General features: G+C 40.6%; 1 long non-coding RNA gene across 1 annotated transcript in view; it reads right to left on the reverse strand.

Annotated features, from left to right (window-relative positions):
- The window catches only part of LOC127461984 (uncharacterized), a 29,589-nt gene extending 12,818 nt beyond the window's left edge, over positions 1 to 16,771 (reverse strand). Inside the window, exon 1 of the long non-coding RNA XR_007900262.1 lies at positions 16,675 to 16,771. This is a non-coding gene — a long non-coding RNA (uncharacterized LOC127461984). The remainder of the gene's footprint in view (positions 1 to 16,674) is intronic.
- Between the last annotated feature and the right edge of the window lie 9,491 nt (positions 16,772 to 26,262).

The raw sequence follows: 26,262 nt of genomic DNA on the forward strand, positions 1-26,262 counted from the left end.
CTTAAATGGTAGGATTGGCACCCACAAAACTGAAGCTGGAGCTGAGACTCTCCTGTGTATAAATTATATCCACAAATCAAGATGCAAACCCCTCTTCTGACAGTTATTGTGTTTTGTTAACCAGTGAACAATGTATATTTTCTTAGTCTGGATGTTTCAAGATTACAAAAAGTGCACCTTGGTTCTTAGGCTCATATCTGATCCAAGTGTTGCTTCTCCTCTTGTGAGGAACTGGAAATCTTCCCTCTTTCTTCCACCCTGGAGCTGGGAAGGCCCTCTGAGTCACCTAGCTCTGTCCCAGCCTTGGAACGGGTCTTTCTGCTGGAAATTTCTCTGCCTTGTTTTTCTTAACTGATTGCTCTGGTGCTCTCAGCATCCCCCCCCCCCCCCAGCAGATAATTCTTATGCACTTCTTCTGCAGGGACTTTTTTCTTTTTTTTTTTCTTTTGCTTTGTTTCAGCTTTCTTTTTGTGTTTTGGTTAGAGATGTTTTTGCATGCCAGCCTCAACTGACTGGTTCAGTCCCTCTGTCCTCCTGGAAGTTGTTTTTTCTTACATTCCTGTGTTATTTCTCACCTTCCTCACATCACTTATTGGTGGAAGCTCCCCTGGATATGAATGTGTGAAATATCCCTTCCAAATTATGCATGCACATTCACAATTAAGTATAAATTCCTACTTTCAATCTGCTGTGATTATTTTAAATAATTAAAAATTAAGAGCTCCATTTCCCACTCAATGGCAAGAAGGATTTAGGCCACTGTTTAGCTGGCAATGTTTAGCTGGCTGCCCAGCTTAAAGAGAGCAGAGCAACTAAGGGCATGCTCGAGTAAAGCATGCTTTGATACTTCTGCTGTTTCCTTGTACGTGATCTCATGATGCATTGCTGTGGGGAGATCTAACTGTTCTGCCAACTCATTTTCAAGAACTGTTTTCAAAGAGAATGGTTTTAAATTGCTCACTTGGGGGGTCATTTATTGTCTTTTTTTTTTTTAGTGCTGGTTCCTCAGGCATTTGAGGGTGAAATCTCTATTGTTCACCCCACCTCCAGAATGATCAGAAATCATGGATTTTTGTTTAGCCACCCACTGTCTTTTGACCTGAATACTTCAATTTTTCTTTCCCACCCAGTCCCTTCCTAATGTTAGCCACAGTCTTCCCATCTTGCTCTCACCCTGTAGGGTAAGGAAATGTGGTTTCATCCATGAATGACATTAATGCCATTGTGTGAATCATTAGTGGATCCAGCATCACAAGCCCTAGGGGATCAAATACTTGCAAACCACTAGAGAGAAATTCTAATATCTAATACGTGGCAGGAATCATCCTAGCTCGAAGAAAACAAAACAACCCTATTTAATACCCAGAGAAGGTCATGGTGCTTAGAGAGAGCAGAAGGCCTTGTGTAATAGCCTCGAGGGGCCCAGAGGCAACCATCCTGCTTCTCCCTTCTGTCTGCATTCCCTCTCATCTCCCCTCTTCCCCAGGCGGCTCCCTCTCCAAACAGCTAACCAGATCCTTCCCACTTGTGGCACATAACGGCAGTATTTGAAGCCCTGACTAGGCTGTTGCCTTGTTCTTCCTCAAAACAAACAAACAAAAAGTCAAGACGAAGCATGACTAACTCAGGAAAAAAAAAAATTAATGAAGACAGAAACTGAGCTTTTGTAGTGGGGCAGAAGAGAAGCTGAACACCTGCTGTTCTGCTGTGGTGTTATCCCAATTGCCCTGGAGGTTGCTGTTAGTTCTGCCTTTGCAGGCCTTTGTGCCAGTGTTTCTGCTTTGTCTTAGCCCTTGGTAGAAGACAGCACGAGAGCATGAGGGTTGTCTCACATCCCAAGGAAGAGTTTAAGATGTAACCTTGTGGTTGCTTGCTGGTACCTCTGATGATCCCAACACTTCAGTAGGTGTTCAAAAGCTGTTTTACGTTTTTTTTTTTTGTGTGTGTGTGTGTGTGTGTAATGACAGGCACTTGCATTTGAAAATTTTGGCCAAACATCCTCTGGGATGTAAACACACAAGGTATATTTGGCTGTCGGCTCCTGCAGTATGCACTACCTGTGTAAGAACAGGAATACTGTGCAAAAGCAGAGAAAGCAGATGGAAGTGCTCTGTTATGCATAACAGGACACAGATTTCCCTTAATGACCTCATCCTGCTAAACTTGAAAAGTCAAAGGTACTGCAAACCCTTTCTCTGTGGAAACACTTATTCCCAAGTATCAGGCATCAATACTTGATTCCCTGCAAAAATTAGGTTATTAATAAATTTAGTAATCTAAGTAATTAATTAGCATAGGTAGATCATCTGTGGTGCAAGTGGCAAGCCTAGAGATGTGTAGAACATCTTAAAATAGCTGTTGAAATATTTGTGTAAAGTTACATTTTTAATTTCTCTTCTACTGTGAACTATGAATTAAAGTATTGGACTTTGGAAATTTCCAGTCCCAGAGGGGGGTGGCAGTACCAGAACTGAAGGGATCGTTAGTTAGTTTTATCAAGTATACAGAACAAGTTTGAAACAATTTGAAATCAGCTAGGTTGGTTTTAACTGTGTCTGGGTTTGAAACTCTTTACGAATTAAACCTGATTGTTTGTATAGGAGTTCTTACACTCCATCTCAAAAGCTAGCAGAGATGAAAAAGCAATGGAGAGTGGAAATGTTAAAGTCAGTATTCTGAGAAATATCAGGTAACACTGAATTTTCAAACTCTTCAATACTGACATCTGTAAACAGAGATTCAGAAAGCTTACTTTTTGAAGCTCATTACTGTAGTGAACTTGTTAGTTCTCTGACAGCTATGAAGGTTTAGCTGCCAATGATGTCAGACTCAGAATTAAAAGTGTGGAACAGATAAGATAGAAGGTGCCTTTTTTCTTCTTTGAACATTAAGAGTTTTCTGGTTGTAGTTTCTTGAACTTGTTGAAGTTAATACATGAGAAAACAAACTATTTTGGGATGGGGAAAAATAATCCTTTAGGCATGACAACAACAAAACACCAAAGAGAAGACCTTCTATCCTGAGTATATGTAAGATTGATTTTTTGTGTGTGTGATTAAATGTCTTAATTTATTAAGCAAAGACTTACTGAAAAAAGGAAAATTATAAAAATAATGCTTAATCCATGCATACAGCTACTACAATGTCTGTTTGAATAATGGATCTTTTTCTGCACATCAGTGTTACTACAAAACTGGAAAAGCATCAAAGGAATATTCTGCTTGCTGGATGAGCCTTAGGAAGTTAAGTACTGAGTGGAGGCTAGGTTATGCTTTCTCAAACTGTGAAACAGATAAAAATAGGGCTGAAGATGGCTGTTTAAGGTGATATATAGGTACAAGCCCTCACTGGTGAAATTTCTGATCTGGATCAGCAATGTTCCTTTATTTAGGAAGAATGTGGAAGCACAATGATACTTTAAAAATTGAACTAGATACTGTTCCTAACTGGAGACCTTTTCTAAATATCGCATCTTTTGTTATTTCTACAGAAACTTACATGAGCTATGGTATAAGTACTGAAAATATAAATAGTAGCCAAGACATTTTTAAGTGACAGCTTTTACTAACAAGGTACAACAAACAGATTACAAGGTATATGAGCATTCCTTATCAAGCAGAAGCTCATATGATAGCTGAATAGTTTCATGATTTCTAAAAAGCTGTTTAAATCAGTGGACTTAAAGCAATTCCTGTCAAAATCAGAGGGAATTTTACCAGTGGAAACAGAATTAAGCCCTAAAGAGATCATTTTTTCAGCACCTTTGAAACTTTTCATCTGCCACCATTGGAGCCAGTGGAAAGGATTTCATTGACTTTGGCACATAAAGGGATGTTGGCTGTGTAACCCAAGATATCTTGTGTGTGCCAAAGCATAAACGAAATTTAGAATGAGACCAGCTTTGCTGTAATGGTGATGATATAATACTCAAGAGCAAACAACTAATAACCTCGTCTTAAAACAAGAATCCATCATGAATGCTCTGAGACCAAAGGGAAAATTTGCCTCTGGCCTCTGGGATTCCCTGCTGGGCAATAAAAAGAGGAGCTATATCATGCAGAAAATGATGAGGAAAGAGGAAAAGCCCTCAGGAGAAAAAAGCCTGTTTCCTTTCCCCTCCTTGTCTCCTGGCATAAGCTCTATTTACCCCTTGTGTACATTTCCATTGAGAAAAAACAGTTCATGATAGAACAAACTGAGAAAGTGCTAGTTCAGGCAGCTTCTTCTTTTCTTTCATGGATTAATGGCAACTAAAAATGAAAGGATTATTTAAGGCCATTTGGGCAATATTAAGTACTGCCTATTGTGTGAGTCTAGGATCACATATAGCCTGGAAACCAAAGACAGCAAACCACATTAGGTTAGTGTAGGTGGACACCTAGGTTATGAAACAGGAAGTTCTTGGATTTGCTTGTCAGTAGTTAGAGAATTGCCTGTTCTGAAGAAAGAAATTAAATAAATGGTGGTTTTCAGTCAGCCTTTCTGAAATCCCAGAAGAACAGCCATGTTACCCAACTCTCCAGAAAACAGTCTTAGTGACCATTCTCACAGATCATTTTTTATTTGGACTTCTGCTGAAGATACAGGAAGTCAAAGTTCAATCAAGTTCACTATTCAGCTTTCTTTATCGAATCGATTCTGCTGTGTTTCCCTGTGGGTGAAATACAAACAGTTTTCAAGCCTTTGGTGAGAAACACATTTAGACTGGCAGGACCTGGGGGAAATAAGAACTTACGTGAGTGTACCCTGGGGTGTATCCATCTCTGTCTGTGCTGGGACAGGAGCTGCCTTTTGAGTATCTCATTTTGGATTTTGCTTCTCTCTGTATCAGCTAAAGGTTCTAACTGCTCTGCTTCTCTAGTTCTGGAGCAGTACAGGTGTGCAGGTGTCCCTTCATATTTGCTGTGTGAAAACTAAATTGGAGAAATGAGCTTTATATTAACTTGCTGAAGGGAAATACATGCTTATTCTGTTATCACACAGATGCGAGTTGCATGGAGAGAGGCTTGCTGTCACACCTCTCCATGTTCTTAGATTAATTGTCTGACAATTTGATTATGTGCAAATAGGTTTACATCCATGGGCATTCATGGATGTAAAGAGCAGGGACATGAAAGTGCATATCTCCAATGTAAAGCAGTGTAAACATCCCTGAAACACCATCAAATGAGCTGGCTAGCATAGCTCTATGGGGTGGGGGGCGAGGAAAAGGACTTGGGGCTGGTTGGCTTTGGTGTCATACAGTACTAACATGACTACTCCTTGTAGGGTCTGAGCTAGCGATGGTGTGGGATCCTTTGTAAGAATGAGGCTGTCAAAAATTTGCTTGCAACTAGATCTGGAAATCTCCTTGCATTAGATGCTATGTTGTATGAACTGACATTTGTTTGAAGGAGTTGAGTGAAAGGATTTTCACTCAGAACTTCCAATTTCAACATATGTGGGTTTTGTTTACCAGAGGTCTTGTTTACCCATTAGAGGAAGAAGCTTCACTGATACTGTCTGGGGAATGACTAAAGGAAATTAAACACAAAAATAATTAGCAGAAAGCTACTATGTTTTGTTTGTTCTTGAGCAAGTGTGTTGTTAGATAGCCTTCATCCCAAATTGTGCTAATTCTGCGCTCCATGCACCCCTGTGCTTCAGGAACCTGGTTGCCAGTGACCATAGGTAAGAACTTTCATTAGGGATGGACATTACACAGTGTTGGACTTCTTGCACAGACCAGGTATTCATTACTGATGTAAAGATAAGGGCCAAATCACAGATTGTTCCCAAATGAATTGGCCACATTACATTGTGTGTTCTCCAGTTACAGCTCTGGGTTCTTGAGAATTTAGAACTGATCTTGTAAAAGGTACACAGAAATTATTTAAACCAATAATGGGGAATGGGAAGAACATACCTCTGCACAGAATACTTTGTGCCTTCCCACCCATTTCTTTGTGCCTGGGAAACCTTTACTCTTCTTTCTCCCTTGTTTGTTACAGCTTTGGATGTCTTACTGCATTGATATTTCCTATTCTGGATATTTTGAGTCTTATTAATAGCAGAAAAAACGGTTGAATGATAATTTCTATTATTTTCATGTACAGATGTTGGTGGAAAGTTCCTGATGTTTAGATAGTAGTAATTTAAAAAGCCTCTGAATTCCAGGATGAGGCTTTTCAAATGGGCCCAGGCTCACTTTCTCCTTTTATCTAACCTTTATTCTTTCAGACTAGAAATTCTTTCCTATGTGTTAAGGAGTGATTGGTTTTCTTCCCAGTCTGGACCTACAGCACTCCTGGGTTATTTTGTCTAAGGTTGTTGTAAAGAGAAGCAAGAATTTTTGTTCCCCTTCTCTCATATAGAAGTGAGGGTCTTGTTCTTGTTGTCTTTCCTTTGAGCAGTGGGGAGGAGAAATTCCTTCCTGACAGCTGAAAGGACAAACAATTCAGAAATATAAACGTTAAAGGAGGTGGGGGGATGTCATTCTTATATCACACTGGTGTAAATCAGCAGCAAGGTCAAAGTAATATACATTGCATCACTTAATGGGAAATCTACTTGTCCCCATGCACATCTTTTCTCATAGGAGTTGGACTCAATTATGTCCCAAATTCTTGTTGGAGTGGTGTTCTCATGGCAGAGTATTTTTTGGAAGAAAACAGGCCAAAGTGAAGCAGGTCTCACAAGCAGCAGGAGACACAGCATAATGTAACATAGAACAAGCAGCAGGAGACACAGAGACAAATGCTGTGGGAGAGCCCTACCCCCAAGTTTGACCATAGGAACACCAGACCCAAGGCTGTGGTGTCTTTACAAGTGGGTGTATTGGAAAAGGGATAAACATTCAACTGGCTATGCCTAACATTATGCTAGCACTATCTATAATATACCCTGAAAATTCCAATAACAAATTTTGACTGGATTTATGAGTTGCAGGACAGGAGCCAAGTTAGCTCTTGCTCCGTCTTGAAGTGTTTGGAGCGATCTCATCTTTATATGTCTCGGACTTTGTTTTTTCTGACTTGGTTTCTTTGTAACTTCAATAGCTTTTATCAAGCTGTAACACTGACATTCTTTCTCTAACTTGGCTTAGGGTCAGAAAAGGGGCTCTTAAACATACATGTTTTATCTAATGGGCTTTTTCAATTAACAGAGATTCTCTAGTCTTTAAATTTTTCAATTACCTTTTTTCTGCCTGGTTTGGAAGTGCTTGGCTTCCATTTTTCAGAATAATTATAACTTTTCAATTCATTTGGTAGCTGTGATAGCACTTGTCATCTGCCATGACACACGCATGCACTCAGCCACCCACTCATCAACTCACCCATGCACATACAAATGGGATCTTTAAAAGGGGCCATAGCGTGTCCACAGAGGTAAATCTGATAAACCACTTACAAAAGAGGCCACCTAACCTCTCAGTTTTTTGTAACTTTGATCATTCCCCCTGCAGAATATTTCTGTCTGTGTCAACATGGAAAGTTTCAACAAAGTTGGTTTAACCCTTATCAAGAAGGGGGCAGAGGGTAATAATAAGTAATTTTGGCCTATGACAGTATTATTTCCTCACGCTTTGTCTCTTTCTCTCTCTGTTTTTGTTTCTGTGTCTCTAACCAATTTTTTTCCTGAGAGATCATACATTTTCCTACGTCTTAAAAGTCTACACAAATCTAACTAACTTAAGAGCAAATTATCTTTATACCTGTTCCATGATCACATCAGATGTCTGCTGCTAATGTTCCTGAATGTTCTTCATACAGATCATGCAGCTGGCCATGGTTCACTTAAAGTTTACAACATTAGCTAAGGCTGATCTATATTAAAGGTGCTGGTCTAAAATACTGTTAGAACCACGATACATCTTTGGATTTGCCAGAGACTTCATATCTGACAGATGTCAAAGTGACCCTATGGAATACAGGGAAGATTATGTGTAATTTCTGTAGACATAAACCTCATTAACACATTGTTTCTAGAAGACGTGTGAATATTACTGCCACACTTAATGATGATTTTTGTTTTTAATTTTAGTCATTAGCAACTTCTTCACTAAAAGCAATGACTATGCCCTATGATAAGATTATTATACACCCATTTTCTCCATATTTTTATTGGGCATTTTTTTGTTGGCTAAAATAAAATTAATGAGAATTTTTTAAAGATACATGGTAATTTGATGCTTTCAGATATGAATTAAAGACATAATTAAGGTTTAGACACTCTGAAGATGTGTATCCTCACTGAAATGACATGGACCTGTTGCAGCAAGTCCAGAGGAGGGACATGAAGATGATCAGAGGGCTGGAGCACCTTTCCTGTAAGGAAAGGCTGAAAGAACTGGTGTTGATCAGCCTGGAGAAGAGAAGGCTCCTGGGAGACCTTTTTGCAGCCTTTCAGTACCTAAAGGGGGCTTTGCAAGAGAGCTGGAGAGTATTGTGAAACAGATGTTTTAAGGTCGCTCAAAAAATCACCAGCAAAGGTATCAGCAAAAGCAGGTATAATATAAAGGCAACAGCACAACAGAGTTTGTGGCAAGGTTCACTATACTACCTACTAAACAGTTAAAATATACTGAGAAAAAATACACAAAAAACCTAAAATCAATATTAGTCTGGACTGAAACAAATGCAAGACCATGTATGCGGAGGCTGTGGTTGTGGGGGGGAGTAGGTGAGACAAAAGGACAGAAGGTATAAGGACAAAGAGGGATATGGCCCAAAGGCCTGGCAACACTTAACTTACGACTTAACTTACCTTAACAGCACCTAACTTAATACTTAACAGCATTGACTTAACACTTATTAACTTAACAATTTAACTTGGATCCATATATGATTTACTATACTGCAACAGTAACTTACTTATAAATCTAAAGTACTTAAGAACTTAAGAAAGTTGAATCCCTAGCATATTTGATATAGCAGATGCACACAGACATAAAGAGTCTTCACAAGGTAGCTGTGAAAAATTTCCCTCAAGGTCTGTGAAATACTGACTTTGAGTATTTTTGCATTCTTCTCAATGGGCGAAGGATTGAGTCTGGAGGAGTGAGATATCAGCCCAGGATCCATCAGTTGGTGATCCTCCAAGAAACAGCAAAAGTGGAGGTTGCTAACTCTGAGAGGCACCCCAGATAATGTTTCTGATAAGCTTGGAGGAGCTCAGCCCAGGTGTTGTCAAGGCCGAGGCCTGATGAGCATTTCACAGACCATAGTGTGGTCTGTGGGGCAGGGTGGGGATGCACCACCACAGAGAGGAGCTTTTCACAAGCGATAGGACAAGGGAGAATGGCTTTAAACTGAAAGAGGATGGGTTTAGATGGGATAGTAGGAAAAAATTCTTCACTGTGAGAGTGAGACACAGGTTGCCCAGAGAACTTGTGGATGCCTCCCCTGGGAGTGTTGAAGACCAGGCTGAATGGGGCTTTGAGCAACAGAGTCTAGTGGAAGGTGCCCCTCTCCATGGCAGGGGTGTTGGAACAAGATGATCTTCAAGATCTCTCTCAACCCAAACCATTCTATGATTCTATGATTCAAATGATACCTTTTTGTATCATATTATTCCTTATATGTCATAGGTAATTATATTTACAAGTAATTTAATTCAGCATGAGTGCTCATCTCTGTTTTTTTTTTTTTCTGGAGCAAATTTTATGCCAAGCAACAACACTTTCTATTGTAGCACCTTATAACTGCAAGTGGGGTTTTTTTGGTAAATATACGTGCTGTATCTGTAGAGAATACCTGTATAACCAACAAAAGCCAAACCAAACCAAAGTGTGTGATGTAAATATATATGTACACAGCACATGTGTATGATATACGTGTGATTTATCATCGTATGTAGCTCTGTGTATTGTACCAGGGCAAGGAGGCGAAAGCTCCTGGCAATTCCATTCCTGATTCACCATTGCATTGTGATTGCTTTGGCCATGCAAAGTAATTGTAAACCTGGCTTTACTGGGCAGTTAAAGTGGGTTTACAGCTGCCTTGTGTCAAGAAACTGAGTGAAGCAGCCAATGAATTCAGCACAGAATTCCTGCTATTTTGGTGTAGTGGAAGCTGCTCCACAGGCGGCCTTTCCAGTGAACATCTCACTGAGAATGGAGCTGAGTGATAGTTGGAGCAATTTCTTTTTCCACAGCCCAATACAATGAGATCCTTTGAGACTTTCAGTGAACTTCAGCATGTCCAAATTTGATTGTTAGAGCAGTCCTGCTTGTTTATAAGTCTAATCTTACTGAGAGGGAGCGAATACCACCACCCTGTCTCTCTCCACTCTGCACAGAGCTGCGTAGGCTGCAGTAGGTTTCACTGCTGGGGTGGCTGCTTTGCCATGACACCTCCCAAAGTATCTGCAACATACTTGCAATACAGAACAGGGCTGTGGAGCAAAACAGGTAGAAATACCTCTGCCCACAATGCTTTTCAGCATCTGTTTCTGAAGAGCAGTGTTTTTCCTTCTGAAGGGTAGTGCTAGAGGGCAATTGGTCCTTTTCTGCCTGATAACTCTTCCTTTGTCTTGTTCAGCTGTTCCTTCATCAATGCTGCCAAAGAAAGGCTGAGCTGTACTACAACTCAGCCTGGAGTGTCCAAGCTCTCAACTCCTGTTAAAAAAAGTTGATGCTTTTTTTTTTTTTTAAGAAATAAAATAGGGGAAAAATTACATAAAATATAATAAATAGATACAAAATAAAAATACACACAAAAGACGCTCTGCACACAATAGCTGGAAAGCAGAAGTGCAGCAGTCTTTTCCTCTGTCAGTGGGTCAGTGTGTTCTGTAAGCACTTCCATCCTGTCGGGTCCCTGGTTGGTCTCCACCTGCTAGCCGGCTCACTCCAGAGGCAGCGCTGACCTGGCCGCTCCCTCATTTCGCTGGCGCCAGCGGCTTGATGGGCCTTGCACTTTGATTATTTGTGTTAACAGTTAATTTAGCACCATGGACACGTGTGCCAAAGCTGCCTCCACTTCCTGCAGCCTTCCAACAAATGGGACTTTTATGAGATGCCTTTCACAGCTCCCCCACCTCCTCCAGCTCAACTCCTTTGCCTCTCTTCTCCCCCACCCCTCCCCTGCTTTCCCTCCACCCCGCCGTCTCAATCTCAGCTGTAATCTTTTCTACATCTTGCAGGAAAAGAGCTATTTCTGGCAGCTCTGTCTCTAACACTCGCCCCACTCAAACTGATTTAATGGAGATTTATAGATGCGAGGCTATGCAGCTCTGAGGCGCTTTCCTGAAAAGTTTTTCTGTGCCTGTGTTACGTATGGAATATATTTATTTAATATTTGGTGTTGCATCTACACTGTCAACTGTTTGCATGACATATTCCACATACTTTTTTTTTTTCCCCCCAAGAATTCCAGTGAAATCTTGTTACACAGCACATTTCTGGTCCAATTCATCACAGCTGCTAAGTTTACCAAGCTAAAATCTGACACCCAGGTCCAATTTCATAAATCTTTGTGATAATACTGACTCTCGTCTAAGGCAATATGTATTTTGGCTCACAGCTACAAATAAATCCTATCGTAAGTACCTTCTTCCTAGTATGCAGCATGCTGCAATGGTCCAAAAAAAAGCAGCTTCTGTAAGAAGTTGCGGAGAAGGGAGACTATTATAATTTATCATGATTTTCCAAGTAAGCTCTCTGCTATCTTAAGAAATTATGTTCTCTAAAAATAAATGAGAACTGTAGTTGTATGTAACACCAAAACTGTTGTTTTTGCTGTTAGTCCAGCTTCGACTAATGCAGAAAAACCCAAGCTGGTATGTAGGGGGTTATATGTTTACAGCCCAATACACACAACATGTTCGTTCTGTTTCACCCTTTTCTAAGTGTCCAAGTGCTAAAATTAGCATTAAATATTCAAAACACAGCCGGATAAACAAAAGGAAGTGTATTGTTAAAACTCCCATTTCATCTTGTTATTGGAGGGTGCTTTGCATAAGTGCTCAAGAGGGTATGTGCTAGTCCTGGGACACCTCCGGGACTCCTGCAGCAGGCACACATCCCATCCAGTCCCTCCTAGCCTCCGTGTGAGACCTGGCTTTTGTGTGGACTTTCAGCCTGAGGGTTTATTTTACTTGACACCTTTCCCATCCTTGAGTGCTGACACACATGGACGGTCCCCTGTCTGCTTACAGGGGCAGGAACCGGAGCATCCCCATCCTGCCAAGTGCTCCAGGTGGCTGCATTTCTGATGGCTTCAGGTGTAGGAGTCTCCTGATCTGAGCTGTTTACAGGAGCTGGGGCATAAAGCTTTTTCTCAGTGTCTCCTCTGAGTGACAATTCTTTTCCTTTGTTAATGAAATGGAATGAGCTAAGTGTAACCTGTGAAGAGGTCGAGCACAAATCCTGTACTCTCCTCATCTTCAAAACAAGCACTGTGCGAGCCATGATCCTGCCTGCTCTCCTGCCTCCTGCTTGTTTAACAAATGGTATTTCGAAATAATGCCATAGTGTATTTTTAAATATCAAATTTTGCTGTGTTTTGAAATTGCAGCTTCCCTTTGGTTGAAAAGGTTTTATCCCTGTGTTTAATATTTTGTTATTATGGGCTCTGCTACATTCCAGGACAGCACATTTTGGAGGTTGCTGGTGAATATCCTTTGCTTAGGCTGAGGCAGGTACTTTCCTCATGGATTTTTTTTGTGACACCAAGGGAAAAAAAGTTGGAAGAATACAGATATTACCATTTTGGATCAGACCAGTTGTGCCTTGAGACCACTGTTTTGCTGTGAGAGTAGCTAATCCTGAATGACAGGCTTTTTACAAATTAAACATACTTTGAGAATGATTATCCTGTGTAAGGGTAGCAGCACTGAAAATTAAATGGGTTTTCCAGGCTGTGCTATTGTATGGCACATTGCTTTAGACTTTTTGGGAATTTACATTTGTTCTGGTCAGTTATGGGGTTTTACAAAAGACCTAGGAAGTGTTGAAATTGCAAGTTTGCGTTGGACCAAGTGTTGCAGTAACATAGTGTTTCAACACTGTGTACGTCATGAACCTGTAATTTCAACACTTTCTAAAGAGTCACCAGAGTGTCTCAGGCTGAACTATAACATAACTAAGTGCTCCCGCCTGAACACTCAACTACCTTTCCCCCCTTCCCCCCCTGGAAAATATAATTTGAAATACCATTTGGCTGACATTAAAGAGTTTAAAATTGTTTTATTAATAATGAAGGAAAGTCAAAGTAAAGGATTACTGTAAATAGAGAAACTTGCTGACTCAAGGGGTAGCGGGAATGAGTCCTTCTGCTGGATAAGTACAATGGACTAGAGTTGCAGTTTTAATTATGGATTCACTTGTGAGGGACAAAGCTCAATTTTTACAAGCCATCTGTGGTTATGCTTCTGCCTTATGTCATTGCACATTGGTTCTGATATCAAATGTTAAACTCCTGCAAATGAATCTGGCTGAATCTCCCTCAGGCTCAGCCAGAGTGGGGAAGAGAGATGGAGCACATCTTTGAACACAGTTTCAAGCAACCTAGCTGCCCTGTAAAGTCCACAACAGACCTGAGACTTACATTTTCTGGCACGTGTTCTGTTTCACTAGCCTCCCTCCTCAAAGCCTCCAGAACAAGCACCCAGGATGCAACCTCCCTTTAAAAGACATTTTAACAACACTGGAGAAGCCAGAGCTTCCACAGCTGCAAGAGTGAGAATGGACAAGATCACTTTGCCTTGTAGACATGGTGGCTTTGTTTCCTTAATGGCAGCCTGTCCGTTGAGTGACCTGATACTCCCATTCAGTGAAAAAATTCCTTGGTCCTAATACAACAGTTTTTGTGCACCGATTCAAAGTATTTTGCAAAGGTTGAGCAACATCCCTTTATGAGGTTGAGAAAATGAGGTACAGACCAAAGTGATTGCTGGAAGTCCCCGACGAGGGCAGCAGAGGACGGAGCCCCAGTAGCCAAGTTGTTACTCAGTAGCATATTCACTTGAGACACTGTGTCTGTGGCACTCAGCTTCCCACCATCCTGTAATGCAGGGCAAGCAAGTGTGAGTTCTTGATGCAAAAGCTTTGTTTTGCATTTTTCCTTATGTGTTTGACCAACTTCTACCTCACTTCAGTAACCTTTCAGAAGCATCCTCCTCCATCTTATAACCCTTGATATTCCCTCAAGATCTAAATGACCAACATTTTCTCCAAGTATAACATTTTTCTCTCTTCGTATTTATGAGATGAATTGGGAAACTTCCTGTACCATCCCTGGGAAACTGGACAGCAAGCAAGACAGGAACTCCTGCATTAACACAGCTTGTATTAAACATGCACTGGTGTGACTGTATCTGAGGGTGGGAGAAGAAGAACTACTGGGAATAGCCAGGATTTCTCCTTGTTGCAGGCAATGCTGCTGAGAAAGCACAAACCAGCCACAGTGGTGAAGTCATGCAAATGCAATGCTCCCAAAGGCCACAGGAATTGTGGAAAGATTTGTGTAAATATCTCATGCATTCTTGTGCTCTAAGGTTTATGGAAACAAAAACCACAGTCACAGAGCCAATGCCACATTTGCTTGTCCCTTCCCCCTTCTGTTTCTTCTCTGCAGAAAGGTTGTAGAACAGATTATGAGCAGACAAAACTCTGAATTTTTTCTCTTTTTTTTTACTAGTAATATGAAAAAAAATGGAAAAGACGGTGAGCATAAACAAAGTTAAGCAGGGTACGAGAGAAAGGATGGCTGATTTATGAGTACCATGTGAACTTCTTTGCTTGTAAGCATGCCTGGAAAAATACATGCCACACTCTTTTTCCCCCAGTCATTTCAGACAGCACACTGACTCTGTCACTGACCAACTGGATGCCCCTCTTTCCCTGCACCAGTTCGTTCTGTAGATGGCATACAATTTACTTGCCCTCAAAGGGAAGATACTGTATGTTTACCTTCCTGCTTAATTTTTGAGGTTTTATCATGCTCTCTTGAGAGGCTGACAATACCTGAGTCTAGACAAAACCAGCCCTGTTTATTCATATCCTGGCGTCATTCCTCTCTATTGTTGAATGCACCAAGGACATTCTCCCCTTCTTCAGATGCTTTGTATCATTTCAGATAGTGGTATTACAATAGAGAGGGACAGTCTACATGAGGTCTGTTATGAGTAAATAGTTCAGGGGAATAATGCACCTGCTGTCAGGGAATATGTGTGTCAGTCCTATTGCTGCTACTGGACATGAGCTCTTAGGAGCTGGTGACTGACTACACAACACTGTCAGGAGAGGAGGAGCAATCTATTAGATGCTCTTTTTTTCAGGTGTTGACTACTTACGGTCCCATGACAAGAGAGAGGACAGGAAAAAGGCAAAAGGAGCTGGTTAAAAGATGTGTCCTTAGTCTGCTTCAATTAACCACCCCTTTTCAAGTCTGAGGGCGCTCTACCATCATCTTTTTTCAATGGATCCACAGACCAGAGTGTGGGGAGGACGGGAGCAAAGGATTCCAGCAGGGGCTGGAAGCTGTGAAATTACTGAGAAAGAAAAAGAACAACTTGTATTGTCTCAGGGTAATAACAAGCCTGGCTGCTGGCACAGAGACTGCTGTGACCCAAAGCTTTGCTGAAAGGCGAACATCTTTCTCAGATCACAAAACCCAATCCTTTGCTGCCTTCTCACAGTGCCACAGCACCCTGCGTGTGCCACCCCCCCTGCCCCCTCTTCATCTGCTGAGGTGCATTTTTTTTCCAAGGGGAGTTTTCTATTCATAGGAAATTGGGCAGGATGAGCTGGTGCTAATACCAGGCTGACAGCAATGGCCATGGAGCCAGGTTTTCCTTGGCCTCTTGGAGGGACACTGGCTGTGGCTCTGAGCAGCCCTGATGCTTCAGCAGGTGGCACTGTCAGTCCTGCTCACCCACTGTGGGGCTTTTCTGCTTCCAAAGGTATTTTTCTTTTGGATAAGGAATAAAGCTGAGGTTCTGACCACTTGTGGTCATTCAAAATGCCAAGGTATTTTTCAAAATACAGGGGTGCTGGCCTAGACTTCCCAGCCAAATTGCAGCTTGGGTAACATCCCACCAGTCCAGAGCTACACCGGTGATTCCACTGGGATGTGATTTATTTCTTCACTTCCTGTCCCAAAGGAACACCCACAAAGTTGTGAAAGTTGTGCACAGAGTACACAGTGCAAAGGAGGCTACACTGATTGCTAGGTGAAGGTTAGCAATCACTGGTATTTCTGGAGTGGATCTTCAGATCAGAAATGAGCAGGAAAGAAATAGCTAAGCAGCTCCTAGTCAAGGGTGCTGCTGATATATAAACACAAATAAGAAAGCGGACAAAATGCTCCCACATGTCAGCTGTGAAACATTTATTAAGTTAACCAACAGCACCATCCTCACTATCTATTGTTGCAGCCACTTATGGGTGCAGGCTTTAGTCTTTCTTTAACAGAAGCCTAAGAGAATTGGTACTAGTTATCCTGCACTGGTCTTTTCCTATCACCCAACTGGCAAAACTCAGTAGCGGTGGTTTATTTGCTTCTACCAGTTGCTTCAGCTATGGGCTCAAAAGATGATTATTTGATTGTTTTACGTAATCAGAGTTTTGTTTGGATAGACAATTTAATGTTTTAAATCCCAGTGGAGAGCATCATCATCTTTTTTTTTCATGAGGGGGTCCCTTGCTCACAGCACAAGATTTGGAAAGCTCCAGGGAGAGCACTTTCCTACCTGCTTCCAGATTCCTTCCAGTCTCTCTGGCCTCCTCCCTTCCGTGAGTGCTGCATGTGGGGTGCAGTGCTCCTGACTGTTGCAGAGACATATTTGCTTATTTTATCTCTGAAAACAAAACAAATTTCTCTGTGTTTTGTTCTATTTCCTACATGATAGAATCTTTTGTTTTCACTTGCAACCTTTGCAGCTTCCAAGAATTTTTACTTCTTATGGTTTGCTGAGATGCGCAGGGTTCAATAGTCTGCCACCAGGCCCTGGCCCAAGGTCGAGGATTCCCTCCTTTTCCTTCCCAGTATTGTCCTGCATCCTGCAAGGCCCTTCTCCTTACATTGCTGTGGCTGTCGTGACAAAGGGGACTGGCACCAGGCACGCTCCTGCTGCCACGGTGACAGCTGCTGAGCACTCGTCAAGCTCTAATGACAATAGCATGACCTCAGATACTTTATTAAAAAAGAAAAACTTGAAAGGGAGGGTACATTTAAAAGCAGACAATAACACCTCGTCTCAGTGCAATGCATTGTTTTTGCAAGCCTGGGACAGAAATGCTTTAATATAATCTTGGCCTATTCGCTCCCAGCCTCTCTCCCCATTTTACGCACAGGTTCATCCACACCCGTCCTGTACTCGAGTTCACAACAGTTGCTGTGGCTGTAAACATGCAAATATATGTTACCTACTGCTGGGCTCAGTATGAAGCCAGGCATCTTATTGGCCAGGCCATACTTCTAAAACTGCTGTGACACTCTCAAACTGATTATTTCTCTGTTCTTCACTTCCTCTGGTGTGATGATGGGGTAAAATGGGGGCGATGGTACTTTAGTCCTCATGACAAAGCCTCTTGAGCTACACAGGTCTGGATGAAGCTGTGCTATGGGTGGAGAGGGAGGCTGGGAACTGTGCTGCTGCATGGTGCTTCTCTCCCACAGGGATGTGGAAGGGGAGGACCCTGGTGGGCAAGTACCTGTGTTCAGCTGTGCCTGAACACAGGGCTCTGCAGTTGTGATGGCCCTGGCAGAAAACATTCACTCAAAGCCACACAGAATTAGTAAATAAGTTTGGCAGAAGGAGGAAGTAGAGCTGGTCAGAAAAATTCTGACTAAACAAGTTTTTGTTGGAATTTACCGATTCATCAACATCAAAGCACTTTGTGGAGAGGGTCCAATTTTGACAAAGTTGCTTCCAAAACCAGGCAGGCTTTGAAAACTGCCTGCCAGGCACATTTTGGAAACCTGGCTAGTTTTATGCTGATTTACACTGTCAGTTCCTTAGCTGTTCACCAATGGCTGCCTGTTAAGAAGTGTATCTTTCCTGGTGTAATGACTCTGAAGTGACTATCTCCAAGCAGAGTTCCACGGTGATCAGTGTCTGTGGCCCTGTTCATGCTGTTTGTAAAACCCCAGGCTCAGGGACATTGGCTCTGCATAGTGCTATCAATTTTTATCAGAGGGTCCTTCTAAAAAAACAGAGAAATTGACTGACTTAAGAATTGCTGCTTTCAATTCTGGGACCTTTTAATTTGAATTTTGAAACAAAATGTCTGATTGTCATTTCTCTTATACACATGGTCAAATAACTCCATTGATTTAAATGGAATTACTACTCAGCTGAATTTGTGTAAATCAGGGAAGTTCAGTGAATTCTTACATAGCCTTTGAAACATAATGAAATCCACAAAAATACCTAGTTATTTATCCTCTCCAGTTGGAGTGAAAAATTCTTCTTTTGTTTCTTATGCATGATACTGGTGGTAAACCTTAAAAAAAAAGGAGAGGAAGAAGAGGAAGAAAAAAAATACTTGCTGGACCTGGTTCTTCTCAATGTGCAATTCCTCCTCTTTTATCCTTTGCAGCTGGGTTTGTGTGTGTGTGAGTGTGTGCGTGTGTGTGTGAGAGAGAGGAAGAGCTATTTCACATATCTTGTGATATGCTTTGTTTGAGGTTGTGATAGTTGGATTCATTGTGCATAACCTACAAGCCTTTACAGAGCATTTCTTGAGCTTGTCTTCATGGGAGGAAAAATAGTTGGTGTGTTGTTCTTTTGTTTTTTTTTTTTTTTTTTTTTTTTTCCTTTCCACAGGGGACTTTTCCAGTGTCTAGTGTGAACATACAGTACTGTAGAAGCACAGAAATATGCCATTGCTTTCAGGCTTGCCCATATCCAGATGTGCATCCCAAGATGTGCTAGCTTTGGGGAACATAAAGGAAACTGAAAGGAACGGGATTTTACTGAAACAAACAGGATTTCACAAAAAGAAGCAGACCAATGAAAGCTGTGCGGAGAACATTTTCTTTCATAGTACCTATGATTATGCAATTGTGCTAATGCACTGTACTTTACAATATGCCTGTCTTTTGCAGCAGACTCTTTGCTAGTTTTTTTTTTTTTCAATTGGATACAAGATAATCTTTTAAGTAATGTGTTTATTTTAGCTTTGTTTTTCCCACTCCCCAAGGTCTGCTAGGATTTGTCTCCTATCTTTTTTATGTGCGAATGACATTGGTTGTTATAAGGTCAGGATCAGAATTCATTGTGGGGGGCAACAGTGCTATAAGGGCTTGACATGAGATCAGAAGTAATGCTGCAGTGAACTTAAAAAAAAAAGGAGAAAAAAAAGTAGCAAGGCTTATGGTGCCGAAAGCTCTGGGTTTCCCATCCAGACACCATCTGTGAAGCACTTGGGGACAGTGCCTAACGTCTGAGTCATCATGTTTGGCAGTCATTTACCCAGTGGTCTGTTTCCCTGGGGGGAGTATTCATAGGGGGAGAAAAGAAATGCTAGAAGGACGGAAGATAAACTGCCCTTTAGCCCCTTGATTTATATTTGGTCAGAGTACCCCTGTTCTATTTTCTTTTACTTGGAATGTATCTTGGACATGTTGTTTCAATATGAGACAATCAGCTGGGCTCTCAGAGGAATGTCCCTGGAGACTCAAAACAGCCTCCCAGTAGGGTAATATGTTCAGCAGAATTCTAAGATGTATCCTCCAACATCTGCAGTCTATTTGTGCCTCCAGAATATTTCCCATCAGCATTTGGGGAATCAAAAGGGACATTGAGAGATGGTCACCAATTCTCCACACTGCATGATAACTTGTAAAATGTTTACTTCTTTAAACTTCTACTGAGCTGCTGGTTTATTTGTTTTTTTTTTAAGAAACTAACAACAGAAGGACATGAAAATACACTTTAAATTATTTTTTTATATGAATGGGTTCTGAATGTAGTAGTAACCTCCTGGGAAACCAGAAGGCCTAGGAGTCATCATGGACATCACAGTGAATGTCTGTTCTGGGCATGTGATAGAAAAAAAATTACTTATTAGACTGCACATTAGAAGTGGGTAGACAATCACAGGGAGAGTATTACATATTGCATCTGAGATGCCATGTCCTCACTTTGATTATTTCATTTGGTTTAGTAACCTCATGTCAAAAAAAGACACAGAACTAGAAACAATCTCCAGGCAGGGAGTGAGAATAACAGAGAACTACACAGAACATATTCCTTGTATGAAGACATTGAAAAGATTAAGATTATTTATGCAAGAAAGTAAAAAGAACAAGAGAACATACAGCATGTGTCACACAAGGAAAATAGATAGCATGCTGAAAGACAATTTAAACCTCCTTCTCAACCTTCCCAGTGATATAGGAATTAGGAAAGTTCAGAAAAGAAATATTAATTGACACAATGTGCAATCAATCTGTGGGCATCGATTTTGCAGGATATAATTTGTACAAACAGCAGAAAGTTGACTGAAAGGCTGAGAAGATTGTGTACAAATAGTAAATGAAAATGTTCTTTTAGGCAAGATAAAACCAAATCCTTCTATCCTTACTCATCAGGGCATGTAAAGGTAAGAAGAAAGATAAGCATATCACTGCAATGCTGAAAGGACAGGGGAGTGTGTGTTCTTATGGCAAGGAGTCTCTCAGTCACCTGTTGGTATTCATGGGAGGCTGTCTGTTTGCATGACGTTGATTGCTATTTGATTCTGGTGACTGGGAGCACTTACTAATTAAGAAATGGATAAAATTCTTTCCCTTTGTTATTCTTCCTCAAGAACTGCAAGATTTCACATTGATGAGAGAAGGCATTTGTCCGTGAAACAGTGACAGTGAGAAATTACAAACAGCTCTGCTCTAGCCCTACTCTGTGTGTGGAGACAGACTATCAAACCTGGTGGATCAGAAATAGGTATGTCATGGCAATCTTCACCTCAAGGCAAAAGAAGCAAGCTGTGTCACTGCACATGAAGCACATGAACTCACACAAAGCAATAAAGAAAACATCTAGGGTTTTGATTTCATTCATCTTTTTTTTTTCCTTAGTTCCTTTTTCTGTTTCTGTTCTGTGAAAGTCAAATAAAAGCAACAAATAACCAAAAAATCCCTAAACAAACAGTTGGGACTTTGACTTGCGAAACTGTATTTGCATGTTTGTTCTGAAGAGGTTCCCATAGCTCGGCTCTGACTTTTATCTATCCCCACAGGATGTACTCCTACACTTTTTCTTCCAGGGTCCCATGCTTCCTGTGGGTGTTCCCACAGCTGCCAATTCAGACAGCTTGAGTCTGGAATAGACTTTGCACAATCCTGAAGATGCTATTCTCTTGCTAAGTCAAGTGATTCCACAAAAAAATATGGCAGATGTTTAGCATCAGGAATCAAAACAGCATTTTCGCACCACACAGCACATTCTTCTCTTCCTGATACCTTTAATTTCCTCTCTACAGGATATGGAGCAATTTTGCTTTTTTTACTGCTGTTCCTGTGAACTGAAGGAATCTGTGAATTATACCAGGACATTTGCATTCCCATGTAATCTTTTCTGAGAGGTAATGGGGCTTAGTTCACTAATGTCTCATGCCTCATTTTTTCCTGCCTAGAAGATAAATATGGTGTTTGAACAGAGCTAATAACACTAGGTTATTTCTCATCCTTGAATTTCAACTTCTGTGATTTTCAACACCTGAAAAACAAGAGCTCCTGTATGCAATCTGTGCTTCAGAATAAGAATAATAATAGGACAGAAATATCTAAATGATATTAATTGTTTCTGCAGAGGGGTCTCCAAGCCTTGGAGCTAAAGAAAGTCAGATTCACTGATGCTGGAGATGAACATTCCCAATGACATCAGTGGGTAGATTCTAATTGAGATTCCAGTCACCTATGACCTTAGATTATCCTGTGGCATTTTCTTAACGTGATCTAGCATCCTTTTGCATGGTCTCATGGAGCTGTGTATGTGGACCTCTTCACCAGACTTTTCAGTGGCCCAACATGAGCGTTGTGCTCAGCCCAGCTCACACCATTCCCCACCTTGTCTCTGGAGTGCCTCAGTACTGTCCAGTGCAGGGGTTGTTGCAATACTGTACTGCCTACCAGAAAATATCTTAAGTACACTTATGAATTTCAAGGTGAAAAAAAATTTGGAAAAAGCTATGCCTACCAGTCCTGATTCTAAGCAGCAAAGAGGAATTAATTAATTTGCAGTTTGATTCTCTGTCACAGAGACCCTGGGCTTTCTGCACATCTTGAGTTTAGCACTGTGACACACTGTGTTAAAGCATGAGACATAAAAAAATGAACACATTGTCTAACAGAAGATAAAAAAACTGCATGGATGTTACATAAATTATTCAAGCCAGTAATTAAATTACTTTATTTACCCCCCATTCACTAAATTACTTCATCAAGAAATTACAAGCTCTTTCTCTTCTCTTCTCTTCTCTTTTGGTCTCTGAGACCAAAATAAATATGAGGTACATTACAAACCCATCACTATGTGCAATGCTGTTACTAGTCCTCATTTTTACTAAGAATTTACACTATGCTGCCCGTGTGAGGCAAATGTTTAAAGGAATATATAACCATTTGGAAGGTACAGAATTTGTGCAGAATTGTCCTACTTTTTAGTGTAGCTTGATGATAAAGATTATCTGAAAAGTTTTAAACTCAGTATTTTTAACAATTTAACATTCTCCCAGAAAAAATGCCCACTTTCTCTGCAAATACTCAATTTTGCTTTAGATTTAACGTTTTCTGTAGACTATAGGATTTGAAAAGCTTTACAAAAATATTTGGTCTTTTGCCCATTTTTGAGAAGGAGGAGATGGGACATTTTCAGACAGCTACGCAAAATAAGCTCCGTTTACCCCAAACCCTTAACATAAACATATCATGCATAAGCTTAGCAGCTGCATAGAAGTCAGCAGAGAGAGTGGAAAGGCTTTTGAACTCGTACTTCCACGCTGGACAGATCAGTGTTAGTACTGGTGGCAGATGAGGGATAGACAAGACCAAGCATACTTCTGAGGTCTATACTTCTGTTTTGTATGGCTTCGCCTCCAACATCTGGAGCTAGGGCAGAGGTGCTACACAAACCTGTGTGACAGATTTCCTACCCAAGCCTTCCCACATGCGATGGGCAGCCTAAACCATCTTTGTTGGTTTAGTGGTAGACTTGGCAGTGCTGGGTTAATAGTTGGACTCAATGATCTTAAAGGTTGTTTCCACGTAAAGGGTTCTATCATTTTATGATTCTGTGTGTCTTTGACCATCCAGAGAAGAATGACTGCAGTTTTTATGAAACAAACTAACAAAATGGCAGCAATGTTGCAGGAAGAAAACGTACAGTGCTTGGCCTGAATCTTGCAGAGATCCCTGCATATTTTACCAGATACTTGCTGCTTTCTTTCAAGTTTCTCAAGAATGTCTCCAGCAGGAATGCCATGGGCAGTAAGTGTGTCATAAAGTGTGAGCATCCTGGGGGAGAATGCAGGTCCTGCCTCTGTACAGCTTCCTCCCCACAGGTCTGTTTTTCTCTTCCCACTTTCCAGGAAAGAAATCTGTGAAAGCCGGGCTGAATTTTAAAAGCTGAACTGCTAACCTCAAATCCCAACAGCAGCACCAGTACCCTGATTGAAAATTACATTTTTAATACCTGAGATCCCATGTGCAAGTGGGGAAGTATGTGTGTTAAATTTTGTGTAATTCATCTGTTCCCCTCCTGGTGCCTGGCTACTGGTGATGTTCTCTGTAGTGTTTCCACATGTACACAAATCCACAAATCTTCTTGACGTAGCATTTCTTGATTTACTATTTTCCTTTTTTTATTTTTTAAATGAAAATGATTGCACTTACATTGATCTTACATAATCTTACATAATCAGTCACTATCCAATGATTGCTCTGCCATGATAGGACTGATGTCTGATAAGGAAGACTCTCGTCACTAAGAGAAAGTTACTGAGGAATCCAGAAATTCCATAAAGTCCAGACAGTTTAAAACATTTTAGAAATGCATTTCTTTCTGCAAGCAAGCTTTTCCAAGCTGTTTCTCAGCTTTTTCTGCTCAAGGTTAAAAGGAGAACTAAGGGCCAGTATTACACATCATTCTATACATTATTCTAGTCTGTAAGATTTCTAAGAAAGTTTTCAGTTTTGAAAATCCAATGCACTAGAGAGACAATAGGAGTTCTGCGCTGGTGTACTCTATTCACACACTATGCTTTTGCGTTTCAGATCCTTTATATGAATTTGCTAGAGGCAGTAGGAGCCACAAAGGACCTTTTTCAGACTGTAGATGACCTCATGTTAAGGAGAGAGGATGCAAAGCACAAAGCTTCTGAGATACCCACGCGGCACTACATGGAAGCTAGGCAGGTTTGTGACACTTCTGTTTTGATTTTCAGTATGGAAGATCTATATTCCTGGAATTTCCTGGCAAAATAAACATTGTAAAACACATATTCTGGACTTGGTAAAAATTAGGTGTACATATTTCAAAATCAACTTTTCTTTCAGCACAAACTTTTCAGGATCTGAAGAAATACAACTATATTCTTAAATTTTCACTATTCTCTACAAGATAATTTCTCAACAGTCAGTGGGCATCACAGTTTTCTCATATTGAAAGTGTAGCCTCCTAAGTTGACTATTGATTAAATTCTTCTGGATAGTCATCCATTTTAATAGATATGTTGGAAAAAATAATTCACAATACATTCTATACTGGGGATTAGGATAAACACACCTTCAGTCTTCTTTCTGTTTTAAATACTGCAGTTGTTTCTTTGCCACTCTTCTCTAAAGAAAGTCTTTAACATGTTGACAAATTGGCACTTTAGCTAGCATTCATGGTTCTTGCAAGTGGACATGAGGAAGAGAACTTTATCTGGCCTGGACCATATAGCAGTTACAATAATGTCTAGTTTTAGTAGACAGTAATATTGGGAATAGGCCCTTAGTAATAAACTTTGATTGTTATTTGCTGAACAGAAGTGCTATAGTGTCTGCTAATTACAGCCTTGTGTTGGATATGGTGCCAAGTATGTATTCTCAGTTGTTAGCCCAGAAGGCATTGGTTTCCAAAAGATAAAAGCTCTTCCAGTAAATTCAGTTGTGAGACTGGTGCCTAAGACTAAAGGCACCAGACAGCAACTTAAAAAGCTCTGGTACCTCCTCTTCCTTATTCATCATTTGGATGTCTTTTAGGGGGTATTGACCAACATACTTGGAAGAAAGTAATTCAGGGAACACAAACTCTGTGAACTACTTGTTGAGTTTGAGTTGATCTACGTGGGGATCAGTCACGAACTAGCAAGGCAGTGGCATTATACATTTTACAAGATGGGAAAAAAAAAGTAAATATTACTAAATAGCTGTGATGTCATGGAAAGGGCAAAAGGTTATGAAAAGTATTGGCTTGAGGAAAGAGTCATGTATACAGAGGGATGGAAACACTTGGCTAATAAGTGTGTGGCATTCCATGGCTGTGATATCAGAATTCCCAATACCATCTGGCTTCCCTTTTCAGAAAATGCCTAAATTTCCCCAAATAAAAGAGAAAATCAAATGGAAAAGATAAGTCCCTGTAAGTAGGAAAAGCTTTTGTACTAGAGAACAACACTGTTATTCAGTTGCACGGACATGGTCTCATCAGTGCAGGTTAATATTTAAGGACCCCAAGAGATCCCTGTTTTTTCTTTGAATTTTTCAATATATTTTTCTCTGGTATTTGGGCTGGACCAAATAAGAAGGCCTATGGTGCTTTAACATAAAGGAGTGAAACCTCAATTACTTCATTTCTGCCCTGTTTACTGCCATCTATGAGTTTTATTAATCTATGAGTATTTTTAATCACCAAATTCTTTAATTCTCTATATTTTAAGTAAAAGATCTTGTGGCTTTATTTTGTAGATATGCTCTGGCTGAGTATATGTCTGCTAGGATTAGCTGTGAGGCCTATTTCATGCAGCATATATTGTAAAATATGCTGCTGTCTCCATCTGGCTGCTCTGAATCTTGATGTGCAACCCTAAAAGGAGACCCTGGACATAGCATTTCCCTTTGTGTCTCTTGTCTCTTCTGAACTTCAGTCCTCTTGTACAAGCCTTGTGGAGAATGGCTCTTCTTACTAGATAGAAGCAAGAGATTTTGCAAATTGTCTTTTTTGGTTATAGTATATTTGTTTGAATTAATTTGCCCTGGATGATATTATTTGAATTAATTTGCCCTGGATGATATTATTAGATGGTGAAGGGACTACAGAAAATGCTTTACCTACTGTAAGCCTTCCATA

Source organism: Manacus candei, unplaced genomic scaffold, assembly GCF_025592945.1.
Source record: "Manacus candei isolate 608988 ecotype Guabito, Panama unplaced genomic scaffold, ASM2559294v1 h1tg000008l, whole genome shotgun sequence".
Lineage (NCBI taxonomy): Eukaryota > Metazoa > Chordata > Aves > Passeriformes > Pipridae > Manacus > Manacus candei.